The following is a 15,642-nucleotide window of genomic DNA, read 5'->3' as shown; positions in this document are numbered from 1 at the left end:
AAAATTTTAATTGTTTTATTTCTTATTATATTTTCTTTTTATTGCTACTGATAAATCTTTGGATGGGTAGAAAATTTCAGTTCTGCCATTTGCTTATATTTGAATTGTTAGTATTTACTTCAGTCCATGTTTCTTTTTCAGAATCTTATAAAGTCATTTATCCCTTTTTGTGAGGGTGAATTCAATTATAGTGATATTTAATTCACAGATGGACTTAACAGGTACATATAAACTGTAGCATGACTGAATAGTTTGAGAGTGAAGGTGCTGCCATAGTCCAGAACCCAGTCTGTGTTGTAGGAATCTTTTCTTCTCCAAAATACCTTGTACATGCCTGTGACCTTGGACTATCTGATATTCTGCCTAAGTGAGGGGAAGGAGTGGGATGTATCTGTGTTCAAGTGGTGATATAGCTTCACTGCTTTCTTATGTAGGTAGTTCATTTTTTTATATATATATATATCTACATGAATTGGCTTGCATACTCTTTATGGGGGTACATTTGCTGCAGTTTCACTGGCTTAAAGTCAGGAGTCTGGTCACCTAACACCTTTTCCTGAGTGACTTGCTTAATGGCTGTGATTATTTTAGAATTTCATCACAAAAGTAGAGGCATTACAGCCTCTGACCAGATAAATAATAATATCGTTGTGTAAATTCTACTTTTCTTTCTAAAGATGCAATTTCATTACCTTTATTATATTTGCTAAACATTATTAAAAGTCTTTTTAAGAAATATATATGTATATATATTTTTAGTTGGACCTTTATTTTATTTATATATGGTGCTGAGAATCGAACCCAGGGCCTCTAATATGCTAGGCAAGCGCTGTACCACTGAGCCACAACCCTAGGCCAGCATTATAAGTTGTTTAAGTAATAAGTTTAAAAGTAAATACTGAAATAAGTAAAATAAGACCTTTTCTCTGAGCGAACAATAATTAATATATAAAACCTTCAGTTGAAGGGGGTGACATTATTTTCATTTATTCTGTAGGAAGTAGTTTTGTAGCTATTCTGGATAGGATATTTTCTCCCTAAAATCATGCCTACCAGAATCTGTGAATGTGACAATTATTTGGAAGCAGGACCTTTGTAGATATAATCAAGTTAAGATGTGGTAATACTGGTTAGAATAGGCCCTAATCTGGTAACTCCTGTCTTTATGAGAAGAGGGGCACTTGAAGAGAGAGACAAAGAGGAGAATGGCATGTGAATATGGGAGCGGAGAATGGAGTGATGAAGCTATAAATCAAGGAATGTTTAGGGTTGCTGGCCAACTCCAGATTATACTAGAGATGCAGGGAACTGATTCTCTCTCAGAACCTCCAAAAAGGAACCAGCCATGCTGACACCTTGATTTTGGACTTTTTGCTCCTAGAATTGTGAAAGGATAAATTTCTCTTGTCTTAAGCTACCCAGTTGTGTTACTTTGTTACAGCAGCTCTGGGAAACTAATGTAGTAACTCAGTATATTTTTTTCTATTCAGATATCAATTTGAGCCTCAATGTGACTACTTGTATCAGTGTTATTGAAAAGAAGAGTGTATTACCTCCTGAATTATAATAGTTCAGGTTTTGGAACACTAAACATATGCTAGTTAGGCTACTATTTATATTTTTATTAATTTTTAAATATATTTTTAGTTGTAGGTGGACACATTTTAAATATTTTTTTAAATTTTTATGTGGTGCTGAGGATTGAACCCAGTGCCTCATGCGTGCGAGGCAAGTGCACTACCACTGTGCCCCAGCCCCAGTCCCCTATTTATTGAAGACATGAAGGCTCAGAAAGAGTAGCCCTCACATAGTCTGAGTCTTGGTGTCTGACTAAAAGCTTGTGTTTCTTTGCTATGTTACTGTTCAGAGGTCAGTTTCTGGTAATGACAATAGCTGGTATTTATAGTTTTTCTTTTTTACCTCACAATTTAACTGTAAATTCTGAACAAATAAAAAAAAGATCACGCATTATATGTGCCTACGTTTTCTAAATCGTGACTTCTGTATAATTTTAGTATTTGTATTTCAAATTTTCCACCAGAGACTAGAATCTAGAACCAAACTGTGTCATCCTATTCCTTTGGGATTGTGAATAGTTGAAACTAAGGAAGTACCAGAAATTTCTCATGAGAGTTCCAAGGACTTTAGAATTATGTCTGGATACATATCAGTATGATGAGAACACCCATTCTTACCTATTAATAGCTTCAAATAAACTATACAAAACAGTCACTGTATGAATTCTGTTTAAGTTCACTCAGTAAATTAAGTTAATGACAATAAAGACTCCTGTCTTTATAGTGGTAAGGTCTTACATTCCATTTGTGATGGTTGGTCAGAAATAAAATTAAACCTATTATCTATCCTTCGTAGTAGAGGAGAAGAGGGAGGGATGATAGTTTTGAATATGATGGTTTTATGTTTTGGGTGAGTTTATGACATTCCAGAATGAATATTGAAACATTGCAGGGATCAAAAGCATATACCAGCTTCTCCATCCAAGCTTCAATCTAAATAGTGTTTATTAGCAGTATAGTTTAGCTAACACTCAGCATTTATCAAGTAGCAGGCACTGTTAGATGGTAAGGATACCAAAAATAAAATTAGATTACTTCCTTTTAGAAATATTTTTATATTGATAATGAAAAGCAACATTGTAATTGGGTTTGGGAAAGGTATAAAATTATTTGCAAGTATGTTTTAAAAGTAAAGTTTTTAGCAGGGTGTGGTGGTGCATGTCTATAATTCCAGTGACTTGGAAGGCTGAGGCAGGAGGATTACAAGTTCAAAGCTAGCCTCAGCAAGGCCCTGAGCAATTTAGCAAAACCCTGTCTCAAAATAATAAAAAGGGCTGGAGATGTGGGTCAGTGGTTAAGTGCCCATGTGTTTGATTCCTAGTACCAAAAAAAAAAAGAAGTTTTAAAAATTGTGGATATAAAAAGTTTTATGTGTGCATAAATAATTTTATTTGATAATCCACATTAGTTTACAAAATGCAGCTTTTTTTCATTTGTATTTTTTGAAAGGAAAAATATAGCATTGGATTCTCCATGAATCCAGTATTAAAAAATAAAATATTCAAAATAAAAAGAGAACAAAGGATGTTAACACTTTAACCTCCCTTAGTATATCATTTGAACACTGATGTGTGTGCATATACTAAAAATTTATTTTGAATATTTTCAAAGATATAGCAAAGTTGAAAGAATATTAAAGTTAATACCCATATACCAGCAAGAGTCTAACATTTATTATATTTGTTTTATCCCATATCTATCCATCTATTGGTCTTTCTACCATCCATTAATTCATTTTGTTTTTGGTGCATTTCAAACCAAATTGCAAAAATCTGGACACTAGCTCTAAATACCTCTAGCATGCTGTTTTGTTTTTGAGTCAGGGTATCACTATATTGCCCATGCTGGACCTGAACTCCTGGGCTCAAGCAATCTTCTTACATCAGCCTCCCAGGAAGTTGGGACTGCAGTTGCCCAACTTTTTTGAAAGGTCTGTTCCCCTCCCCTACTATTTTTTTTTTTCACTCAGAGTTAGTGCGCTAATACATTTTCTTCTATACTTATTTGTAAGTTTTATTTAATTTTAGACTAGATCTCCTGTGGCTCATTCTGTAACTAAGCCTTCTCATTAATACTCAAAATTACATTTGCTTTTTCTCTTTTTAAATTAATTAATTTTAATTAGGTATATATGGAAGCAGAATGCATTTTGATTCATTGCACATGATTGTAGCACAATTGTGCACAGTATGTGCAGTCATACATGTACCTAGGGTAAAGATGTTCATCTCATTCCAACATCTTTCCTATCCCTATGACCCCTCCCCATCCTTTCCTCCTCTTTGACCAAAGTTCCTCCATGATTTTTCTCTTATTTGGAAATTTTTTTTAAAAGAAAAAGTTGCTTGACATGAATTGTACTATAGCTGAGTGGTAGAGTGCATGCTTAGTATGTGCAAAACCATGGTTTCCATCCCCACTACCTAAGTAAATAGATAAATAAAATTTTAAAAACAGATGCTTCATAATAATTTTAGCTCATTTTTGGATTATACCTTGGTTAATGATTATAGCATTTCTCTTCTATAATTTGAAATACTTTAGAATTGATTACTGATAGGAAGTTTGAAGGCAAATTCCTTCATACTATAGACATTAGAAGAAGCTGCTTTTAAACTACTTAGAAGACTTTTCAACTAGGTTTTAAATTCTTGCAACCAGGGATTGTATATAAATTTTTTGTAATTCATAACTTCATCAATCAAAGAACTCAAATGCTTGCTGATAGATTGACTCCCTGATATTAGTGTTCAAAATATTGTTCTAAAGTTAAAATCTTAAAAAACAAATCCCAACTTTGCCAGCAGCTTTCAAGAACTTGTATTCATTATGTATATGATTATATTGTAATGGAATTTAAAAAATCATAGTAGGAAATTATTTAAGAGGTGTGTTAATAAGTGAGTTATTGTTCTCAAAATAACAGGATATCCTTCCATTTTATAGGCTTGCATTTCTAACCTATAAAAGACAGTAAGGACTTTGGTTATACATTTTTATAAAAATAAATTTATTTTAAAGTTATTAAAGAGATTGAATTAGATAACCATAATTAATACACTTAATGTATTAAGATTCAATTCCAAGTAGCAAGTAAAACTCAAAAGCACATCAAATTAACATTATCTTTTGTACTCTTTTGATTGCTACTTCTTGAAATCTATATAGGATATCATTTTTGAAGGAATTGAAAGAGTAATTAGATTAATAACAGGAGAAGGTCTTTTTTCTCCCTCTTAATAAGCACAGGCACACATGCCTGTGCAGCGGTGCATGGGAGCACACACACAGATGCTCTCTCCTACAGTTGGAAAATTTGTTCTTATTTTAATTATTTTAGTTTACTTGAGAAGAAAATGTGATACAATATATTTAATCTGGTTATGAGGTTCTGTCATTCTCATCCCAGCTACTGTGTAAATACTCTTTGGCACTTCCATCTGTCTACTCTTGAGAAGGCTAGTGGTCATTGGGCTGGGGCTGAAGGTAATGAAGAAAATGTGCATTAAATGTTTGTCTCAGCTGTGGTCATTGGTAATGGAGAACGGGTTCCTCAAACCTCAGGAATTGGGGAATGGCCCAGACCTCAGAGGAGCAACTCAAAGACCACTTTGCAGTGTAGTTGGTTTGGAAGTCACAACTGTTCAGACAAGGGTCCTTGATTCTCCTGCAGGTGAGTCTGCCAAATTCCACCTCCACATGTGTTTCAGGCATTTTATATCTCCACCAGGGCTATGCCGATGTGGGACTCCTTGAAGAAAAACACTGTCCTAGGTGTAGTTGTTGAACTTTTCAACATTGTTCTTGACTGTTTTATACCTCAGGACCATTGGTATTTTATTGCTTTAGGAAATCCTGTTTTTATACCTTAGTTAAAGTCCTGGGAACAGAAATTGAGGGAAGTGCTTAAGACAAGGCAGCCAAAGGTGAGCCATACCCTGACCAGCAGCATGGCTGCACTGACAACCAAACTTTACTTTTTCTTGCTCCCTATCTGAAGGTCAGAATATTTAGTCATCTTAAGGATTTTGACATCCACTGTTGTCTTAGCTTATTGAATGATTGGAGGAAGAAAATAGAAAAGTCATCCTAATGGGTTATATTTAACTATCCAGAGCTGAGGTTGGTCAAATTTGATTTTTTTTTTTTTTGAAAAGACCGGATAGTGAATACTTTATGCTTTGAGTGTCATATGGTCTCTGACAAATTACCTAACATTGCTATTGTAGAGTAAAAGCAATAGACTGTTGGCAAACAAGTGAATGTGACAAATTACAATGAAGTCAAACAAAGAAAAAAGAAAGTGTTAAATATTGTTACTTGATAGTGTCTTCTTGCCTATTTATTAATAAATACAGAAATTGCTATTATCACAATAACTTTATCATTCTACAGTATTATCCAAACAAAAAGTTGAGTGACTTTGAAACTCTCCATTTATTAAATGCTGCTACACACACTGTGAAGCAACAGTGTATCTACCAGTATTATCAATACTTAACGGTTTTAATGTGACATACATTTGCTGCTTAATATTAATTTATCAAATTTTAGTTTGGGTTGACAGCAGTGCTTCTCACAAGAGGTAATATGTATGTTAACTGTTTCTATGTTTTAACAATATTCATTATAAAGAATCCAGACTGAGAAGTGTGTTGATGAGAACTGAAGAATAGATTTTTTAAATTTGTTCTAATTAGTTTATACATGACAGTAGAATACATGTATGCACTTTGATATATCATACATAAATGGAGTGTAATTTCTCATTTTTCTGATTGTACATGTTGTAGAATCACATTAGTTGTGCAGTCATATATGTTCATAAGGTAATAATGTCTGTTTCATTTACTATGCTTCCTAACCCCATACCCCCTTCCCTTTCCTTTACTCCTTCTTATCTAAGTAACTTCATTCTTCCCTAGTACCCCTGCCCCTTATTATGAATTAGCATCTGCATATCAAGAACACAGATTTGGCCTTTGGTTTTTTGGGATTGGCTTATTCTGCTTAGCATGATGTTCTCTAGCTCCATCCATTTGCTGGCAAATGCCATGATTTCATGCTTCTTTCAGGCTGAGTAATATTCCATTGTTTATACATACATACATAGACATACACACACAGATACATACACCATATTTTAAACATCCATTCATCTGTTGAAGGACATCTATGATGGTTCCATAGTTTAACTATTTTGAGTTGAGCTACCATAAACATTGATGTGGCTGCATCACTGTAGTATGCTGATTTTAAGTCCTTTGGGTATAAACTGAGAAGTGGGATATATGGGTCAAATGGTAGTTCCATTCCATGTTTTCTGAGGAATCTTCATTGAAGAATAGATTTGAAAGAAATTTTAGGAAGCTCACAATATTCATGTCTAAACTTTTTTTTCAAGATGAAGCAGGTGATTATTTTTAATTATTCATTAGTAATCTTTCATTAGTTATCAGTTCCAACAATTTATTCTATGAGGTTATAGTTAAATTTAAATTCTCTCTCAGTGTAGGAAATAGATCTTGGGTCCATGCATTTTTTTTTGTGTGTGGGGTGATGATGTACCAGGGATTGAACTCAGGAGCACGTGGCCACTGAGTCACATCCCCATCCTATTTTGTATTTTATTTAGAGACAGGGTCTCTGAGCTACTTATTGCCTCGCTGTTGCTGAGGCTGGTTTTGAACTCATGATCCTCCTGTCTCAGCCTCCCAAGCCACTGGGATTACAGGTAGGTGCCACCGCACCTGGCCATGCATTTCTTATATGTGGGCTTTTTTTTTTTTTTTTTTTGGTGTGTGTGTGTGTGGTGCTGGGGTTTGAACCCAGGGCTTTATGAATGCAAGGCAGTTATTCTACCAACTGAGCTATATCCCCAGCCCCAATGGGTGTTCTTTTGATAGAAAAAAAGATTCTAAATATTCTCTCAAATTCTGTAAGGTGTTTTAGTGATAATCTGTCAACAAATATACAATATCTAATTATACATATCATGGAAAATAATTGCTAAATTACCGAATGTGTCCATAAGTATGTGTAGAAACTCTGCCCTTTTCATGTTTTTAACTTCCATTTTTGCTGTTGATTTTATTGGCCACTGAAAAATGCTTGAATATCTGTATTATATGGATATATAAAGACCATTAAAATGCTAATATTTAAGACATTGAAATTAAAATGTTAAATATATAAGACAAATGTGTGACTGTCCAGTTCACTTTATTAAATCATTAGGGCTGAACTTTAAAAAAATTTTTTTTTTTTTGCAGTAAAGTTAAAATTTTGTTTCTCAATCTGGGAATGTAGCTTGATGGTACAGTGCTTGCCTAGTATGCACAAGGCGACAAGTTCAATACCCAGCGTTGCGAAACATTTTCTCTAAGAACATTACATGTCGTTTCATGTTGACAACCATGGAACTTCAGCATGTAGTAACAATAGTGTGTGACCTATTTCCACATCATCAATCAGTGAAGAGAATATTCTCTAATTTATTGGATTAATCCTTCAGTAATCTACAGTTATAGTATGTCACTAAGCATACTGTTTAAACAAGGGATTTTGTTTTTTTTTTTTAATCATAGCAAAAGTTTACCAACGAGAGAATTGGTGCATTGATTTATGCCGTGGAGTAAACTTTTTAATCTGGAATGCTCTTCAGAATATCATCAGAATACACTTTCACAAAAAATTTAAATTCCAAACTATATTTATAAACTACCTAATCCTTCATAAATTTATACAGTATGGAGTTCTGTTTGGAAGCAGACCTTTAGAACAACTTCATGTTCAGGCCACACATATAGAATTATCATGTTATTTTTGCATTTGTTAAGTTTCAATTAAAAACACTGTGCTTGGGCTGGGGTTGTGTACCTCAGTGGTAGAGCACTTGTCTAGCACGTGTGAGGCACTGGGTTCAATCCTCAGCACCACATAAATATAAAAAAATAAAGATATCGTGTTCATCTAAAATTGAAAAAAAAATTAAACAACAACAACAACACTGTGCTTGGTTGGTTGGTTCTATGAATTTGTCTCCAACATCATTAGCCAGTTCCTAAATGCATCAAACTATGATGTTGTTGAAAATTGGTTCCTTGTTGTATAATCACTGAACATTTCCAAGCAAACAACTTTGATGGGGTATCTAACATCTTTACCTGTGTGTGTGTGTGTGTGTGTGTGTGTGCGTGCGCGCGCGCGCGCGCGCACCTTCACACACATGTGTGTTTTAAAATTATTAGCATCTTGGGGATATAGCTCAGTTGGTAGAGTGCTTGCCTCGTATGCACAAAGCCCTGGGTTCAATCCCCAGCACCCCCTCCCTCTCCAAAAAAATTATTAGCATCTCAACTACTGTAGAAGGAGCCTGATATGTGAAATAGTGAACATATACTTATATTGGATTTCTAATTCAGTGCTAATCTTTAATTCAAATACTTTTTTTGTTTTGAAATTGTGTATATTTTCTATAAAAATACTAATTCATTTTGATGGTATTGTTTGATAGCCAATACATTTCTGCACATAGCACACTGTAATTTTAATGCTTCACTATCAGTTATTATCTATATGTAAAATAGTACAATCTTTGGTCTTCATTTCTTTGAAATCACTTCCATTGTTATTGGTATGTCATCATTATTGGTATGTCATTCAGAGGTGTGTCGTTTCTCACCAAAGTGACCAGTAGGCAATTTGCTGTCTGTAAAATAGAGATAAAAATATCTAATTACTTACTTAATTTAAATAAAAACATTAAATTTTAAGTTATAGGCTTGATTAACATTTAAATGATTAGAAAGTGACAAATTATGAAAATAAATGCTTATGTTTTCTCCAGTTCTTTTATATTTGCATTTAATTGACAAAATAACCAATGTCAAATGGCTGAAAAGTTTCTAAGTGCTTACTCTCAATTTCTGTACTTATCTGTTGTGGACACATAACAGCTGAGGACCTTTGTTATGACAGGCACTATGGAGGGCCATGGTGGCAAGGGAAGGGATGTTCTGACTTATTTGTTCTTTTTCATAGGGTAGAAATTCTGGATCTTTGGTGAGACCCAATTATAACTTTCTTTTGCCTTTCTCGGGGTTCAGTGGACATTCCTCCTCATATTCATGTATGAAGACATAATACCCTATAAATGTAAAAAAGGGGCTTTAAGAAGGCTGTTTGTAGATGTCTTCATTGATTCTTCCTGTAGATACAGAAAAGCTTGTCTAAGTGCAGTAGTCTTAGCTGCTGTCTTACTTGTTCAGCTGTTAAGTATAAAATCATTATGGTGGTGCCTGTGTTCCCATGTCTGTTTTCTGATTACTCCAGTGCCCTCCCATAGAAGGGACTTATTTAAGAGCCTTATATGTTTAGTAGCCATCTCTCAAATCAGTTTTAATGAGGGTGACCTATTCCATATATGTTTACAGCAATTTTCTTTCTATATGATTTATAAATATTTATACATATCTCCATATGATCTCTCTCTTTCCTCTTTTTCCCCTCCCCTTGTTGGCTCCCTAGATGTGTCCTTTTGTGTGTGTGTGTGTGTGTGTGTGTGTGTGTGTATCACTGAATTGCTTAAATAATTTTTTATGGAACCATGGAGCTGGAAGTGGTTTGAAGGTCATATGGTCCAACTCTCTTTGCATTCACTCTCTTTTTCCAATATATAGAGAAGATTGGCAAACTATTGCTATCTGCCTGACACCTGTTTTTGTAAGTAAAGTTTTATTGGATCATAATCACTCCCATTTGTCTACATGTTATCTATAACTGCTTTTTTGATATAGTGAATAGTTTCCATGGAAACCTTATGATCTCTAAAGCCAAAAATTTTTACTCTCTAGCCCTTCACAGAAAAGTTAACCAACTGCTGATGCAGAGACAGGCCACCTCTAATTGAACTCATTCAGTATTTCACCATCTCTCAAAGCACTGAATTTCTAGGTAGGAAGTTCCTATTTAAACTCTTCCCTTTTAAATAATGTTCTGGCCACAGGATAGTCTTTTAGGGTTTTTTTTTGTGTTTTTTTTTTTTTTTTTTTTTTGGTGTGTGTGTGGTACTGGGATTGAATGCAGGACCTTGTGCATGCCGGGCAAGCTGTATCCCTAGCCTGGTCTTTTAGAAATTTGAAGATAACATTTTTTTTTTAATGTTTTGTTTAGTTTTAAATGGACACATACCTTTATTTTGTTTATTTATTTTTATATGGTGCTGAAGATTGAACCCAGTGCCTCACATGTGCGAGGCAAGTACTCTACCTTTGAGCCCCAGCCCCAACATAACTTTTTTTAAAAAATATTTTTTAGTTGTCAATGAACATTTATTTTATTTATTTATATGTGGTGCTGAGAATCAAACCCAGTGCCTCACACACACTAGGCAAGCACTCTACCACTGAGCCACAACCTCAGCCCTTAAAGATAACTTTTAAGCTTGTTTCCTCTTTCTATTAATCAATATTCCATTCCTTGCCTTCCCAGTTCTAAAAATCTGTAGTTATTCAATTCATACTTGAGTGTCCTGTGAACTCAGTTTTAAACTACTTACTCTGTTTCCAGAACCCAGTGTAATTTTCGTGGATGTGATTGGCTGAGAGTCTGCTGGTTTTTTTTCTTTAAAGTTTTATTGTGTATTTCCTACTAGGCACTCAACTTTATTACTACTGTTAATATGAATTAAGATGCATTATGTTTTTTAGGCAGCTGTATCATATAAATGACTTATGGAGCAGAAGCTCAAAAATCACTCTTATATATTGCCATTAAATCATGTCTTCTTTATTTTATGCTAATTCCATAGCAAGACTTTTGCTTCTATGAGATTACATTGTATTAGGATTAGCCCATTGTGCCAATATGTTAGCAAGTTTTTGCATCTTGATTCTGTCTTTCACATATTTACCGTTCTTCTTAGCTTTTTGTCATGTGAGAATTTGATAGAGAGTTCCTTGATCAACACCTTGCTATGTTTTTGTGGTCATTATTGAACACAAGCGAAATTATTCTGGGAATTTCTCTTAGAGTTTACAGTAAATTGGATTATTGCTCAGCAAATATTCCCCACCCTTTCCCTTGAGGTTAAGTATACATACATCCCTGCATCACCAGCTTTGGACTTGGTCATATGTTGTGTTTGGGCAAACAGAATGAAGATGGAAATGACAGTACACTATTTTTGAAATGAGACTTTTTAATATGCCTGACAAGTTTCTCCAGCTCTCATATATTTCTGCCATTTGCTATAAGAAGGGATTTGCCCAGTTAACTACTTCCCCTTCAAACTAGGTCCCAGAATGAAAGGTACATGAAGGAGATCTGATTTGACCTGCAGCTTGAAGTGGAGATGCTTCAGCCAAACTGCAGATTCATGAGCAAGAAATTAGCATTGATTGCTGTAATCCATTTGTGTTTTGGAGCTGTTTGTTACATAGCACAATTCAGCAGTAGCTGACCCATTATAGTTAACCAGGCCATTTTGTTTTTTGGAGAATTTTTTTCTGAAATGTCTATTTCTTAATTTGTAAATAACAATTAAGCCAGTACCATTATGAACCTTGGATAAAGGGAGAAGAGATGTAAATTTTGGGTCTCATATGTGCTGAGGTATAAGGCAGAAGGGAAGGGAAAGAAACCATAAATGCTGAACATGATATGCAGCTATATCCTGCTGCTCTAGCTCTGCCTCAGATGCTTTGGGTCTGTTCTTTGCTTTTTATAGTTTGACTTACTGCCATCGTCAAGGTTTTCCATACTTTCTATTCCATTTTTCTGTTTCTTCTTGTTGCTGTAATTTTTTTTTAAATTTCCTATCCTTTTGGAAATTACTCATGTTTTCATAAACAATATATACTATGTAAAGAAATAACAGAATAAGAGCATTAGAGTTTTGACTCTGGCTTTACCATTTGTTAACACAGTCACTGTACAGATGTTACTTAAACTATTTCCACCTCCACATAGGGGGTTAATAAATAACTTAGCAGTTGTTGCTAAGTTGAGATAAATAAGTCAGTGTCATTTGTACATACAGTCATTTAGTAAATATTTACTGACTAAATTCTGAGAGATGCAATACTTTGCACATTATTAAAAAGTCAGTGAATTCTAAAGCATTTTAATGATCATCATCCTAAAAAGTCACATTGATACCAAGTAAAAGGAAAAGAGAAGGGGGTTCCATTCCCATTTATGGAAGAAGGAACATAAGTGTTTATCACTAGAAATCATGGAACAGCTTTAAGATTATACCATGGTGTAATACTTTATTGTGGGATTTATTTTTGCATTATTCTTGGCAGTGACTAGATAATATCAATGGACAGTAATTTTTATTCTATTTGAGGATATGAGTCTAAAAGTATAAGATTGCTTGTACTTTGTTTCCTCTTCCAATTAGTTTTTTCAAAATAGAAATCCAACTATATATCGTGACATTTAATATTATGAGTAATTGTAATCTTCTCTTGTAACCTTGGACAAGATGCAATAAGAACAGTGAAGCAACTTTTGTCTCCTATTATTTGGGCATTTACCTCCTACCAGACATTTTGACAGTGTTTCATAAAATATCTTTAAAACTGGTTCGAACAATTAAAATAATGCAGAGTTATATAAGTAAAATTTATTGTTTCCTTTATATTTTTCCAGATATACCCTTATATTTGGCATAATTTTTTACTTTTATGTGTGTACTCTTTTTAATTTATATTTTTTTCCTTTATAAGAAAATAAGATTAGGTCAGGTGTGGTGGTGCACATCTGTATTCTCAGCTACTCAGGAGGCTGAGGCAGGAGGATCACAAGTTCAAGTCCATCCTGGGAAACTCAGTGAGACCATATCTCAAAACCAAAAGGTCTGGGAATGTAGCTCAGTGATAGAGCATCCCTGGGTACAATCCCCAGTGCATTGCCAATTTTCTTTTTTTAAAAAGCAAGATTAAGATGGAGGATATAGCTCAGTGGTAGAATGCTTGCCCAGCACAAGAAAGCCCTGGTTGGATGCCTAGTATCTCAAGAGGGGGGTAGAATTAAATTACATTCTCATTATTCTGCATCTTGTCTTCCTCCCCACCTTGCCCTTTCTTTCTTCTTCTTCTTTTTTTTTTTTTTTTTTTTTTGGTGGTATGGAGAATTGAACCCAGGACCTTGTGCATGTTAGGCAAGTGCTATACATACACTGAGCTACAACCTATTCCTTTGAATTTTTTTTCTTTCTTTCTTTCCTTTTTCTTTTTCTTTCTTTCTTTTTTTTTTTTTGAAACAGGGTCTTACCAAGTTGCTAAGGCTGATCTTGAACTTGTGATCCTCCTACCTCAGCCTCCCAAGTTGCTGGAATTACAGATGTGATGCCACTGCACCTGGCTTCATTTGCCTAATTTTAATGTTGAATCTCTAGCACATATATGCTTAATTTCTAAAGGACATTTTTGAAAAAGTATTTTTTAGTTGTACATGGACGCAGTGTCTTTATTTTGTTTATTTACTTTTATGTGGTGCTGAGGATGGAACCCAGTGCCTCACACGTGAGAGGCAAGCGCTTTACCACTGAGCCATACCCCAGCCACCTAAAGGACATATTTGAATTCTGTTTTTATAGGTTCATAGAATTTTAAAATTAAGAATTTTGGGGAGATGGGGGGTGCTAGGAACTGGATGATAGAAGAGACCTCTGAGCTATATCCTTTAGTCCTTTTTACTTTTTATTTTGAGACAGGTCTTACCATGTTGCCAACCCTGGCCTTGAATTTGTGATCCTCCTGCTTCATCCTTCCAGGTTGCTGGGATTATAGACAGACGTGTACCACTGTGCCTGATTCCTCCCAACCCCATACTGTGAATTGAACCCAGGTTTTCTTACATTCTAGATACATGCTTTTCCATTGAGCTATACCCAGAATTAATTTTTCTTCTTTTTTCTAAATTAGGGTTTTTTAAGTGACTTTACAATTATTGTTTGTAAGGTTTTTTTAATTCATTAATTCAACAGTAATAAATAAGGCAATGGCCATAGTATTTTTATTTGAATGAAATAATATTTGTTCAGTATCTGCTGTATTCTAGTCATTGTGGTACACTCATTTCATAGGCTCATTTTAATTTTTACAACAACTATATTTCTTACAACAAAGGGAACTAGTTCCCTATGGTTGAATCTCCATGGGTTGAAATTGAGGAAATTTGTGATGGGGTAGTTTCAAGATACCCATTGTAACCCCTTTTCTATTCAGATGAGCAACCTGAGCTCCTAAAAAGCTTTTCATGAGCAAGTAGTACTACAGCCCAAATATCTTGGCCAGGCTGGAATTCCTTCTACTATCCCTAGAGTAGTTTGCCTTAGCTTTGATCTTAAAGTAATTTTAAATTAACAACGATAAGTGAAAAGTATGGTTGTATTTTGCTTGCAATATATTTTACTTAATAGGATGAGAAATTTAATATTTGCTTTTAATTTTTTAAAAAATGTTTTCTTCTTGAATTAGTTAAGCATGATTTGACCACATATATTTAAGTAAAAGTAGGCTATTAGACTATTAAGAGCTATTTTTTGAGGTTCTTTGCTTAAAAATACAGAAGTTCTTCATTTTATTCATTGTAATTTTTTTAATATTTATTTTTTGGTGTAGATGGACATAACAGAATGCATTTATTTTTATGTGGTGCTGAGGATCAAACCCAGGTCCCACCCGTGCTAGGCGAGCGCTCTACCACTGAGCCACAATCCAAGCCCCTCATTGTAATTTTAATAATTAATTTTTATTTTTTGTGGGCTGGGGAATAAACTCAGGACCTTACACATTGCTAGGGAAGTGCTCTACCACTGTGCTATACCCTCAGCCCAAGTTCATCATTTTAATATATGTGAGTTTATTAATATTTTCCTTTAGTCATTTTTTATAATATAAAAGATATTCTCCAGTGTGAAGTGTGAAGTAAAATTCCAGTTTCAGTTTCACATATTTATACCCATATTACCAATGTGTATTGGAAAAACAACACTTTTTGTGTTCATCTGCAGAGCCAGTGTCATTAATTCTTTATATATCTGTGGGTCTCT

At 34.3% G+C, this 15,642-nt stretch overlaps 1 protein-coding gene and 1 non-coding gene across 2 annotated transcripts in view; both read left to right on the top strand.

Annotated features, from left to right (window-relative positions):
* Fchsd2 (FCH and double SH3 domains 2) overlaps positions 1–15,642 on the top strand; it is a 239,774-nt gene that overhangs the window by 62,212 nt on the left and 161,920 nt on the right. The gene's annotated exons all lie outside the window — the stretch shown is intronic.
* On the top strand, positions 8,834–8,906 carry Trnat-cgu (transfer RNA threonine (anticodon CGU)). Its single transcript has one exon. It is a non-coding gene; the product is annotated as a tRNA-Thr (tRNA).

Source organism: Marmota flaviventris, chromosome 9 (assembly GCF_047511675.1).
Source record: "Marmota flaviventris isolate mMarFla1 chromosome 9, mMarFla1.hap1, whole genome shotgun sequence".
Lineage (NCBI taxonomy): Eukaryota > Metazoa > Chordata > Mammalia > Rodentia > Sciuridae > Marmota > Marmota flaviventris.
The sequence above is the reverse complement of the archived record's forward strand: the minus strand, read 5'-3'. Positions and strand labels throughout refer to the sequence as shown.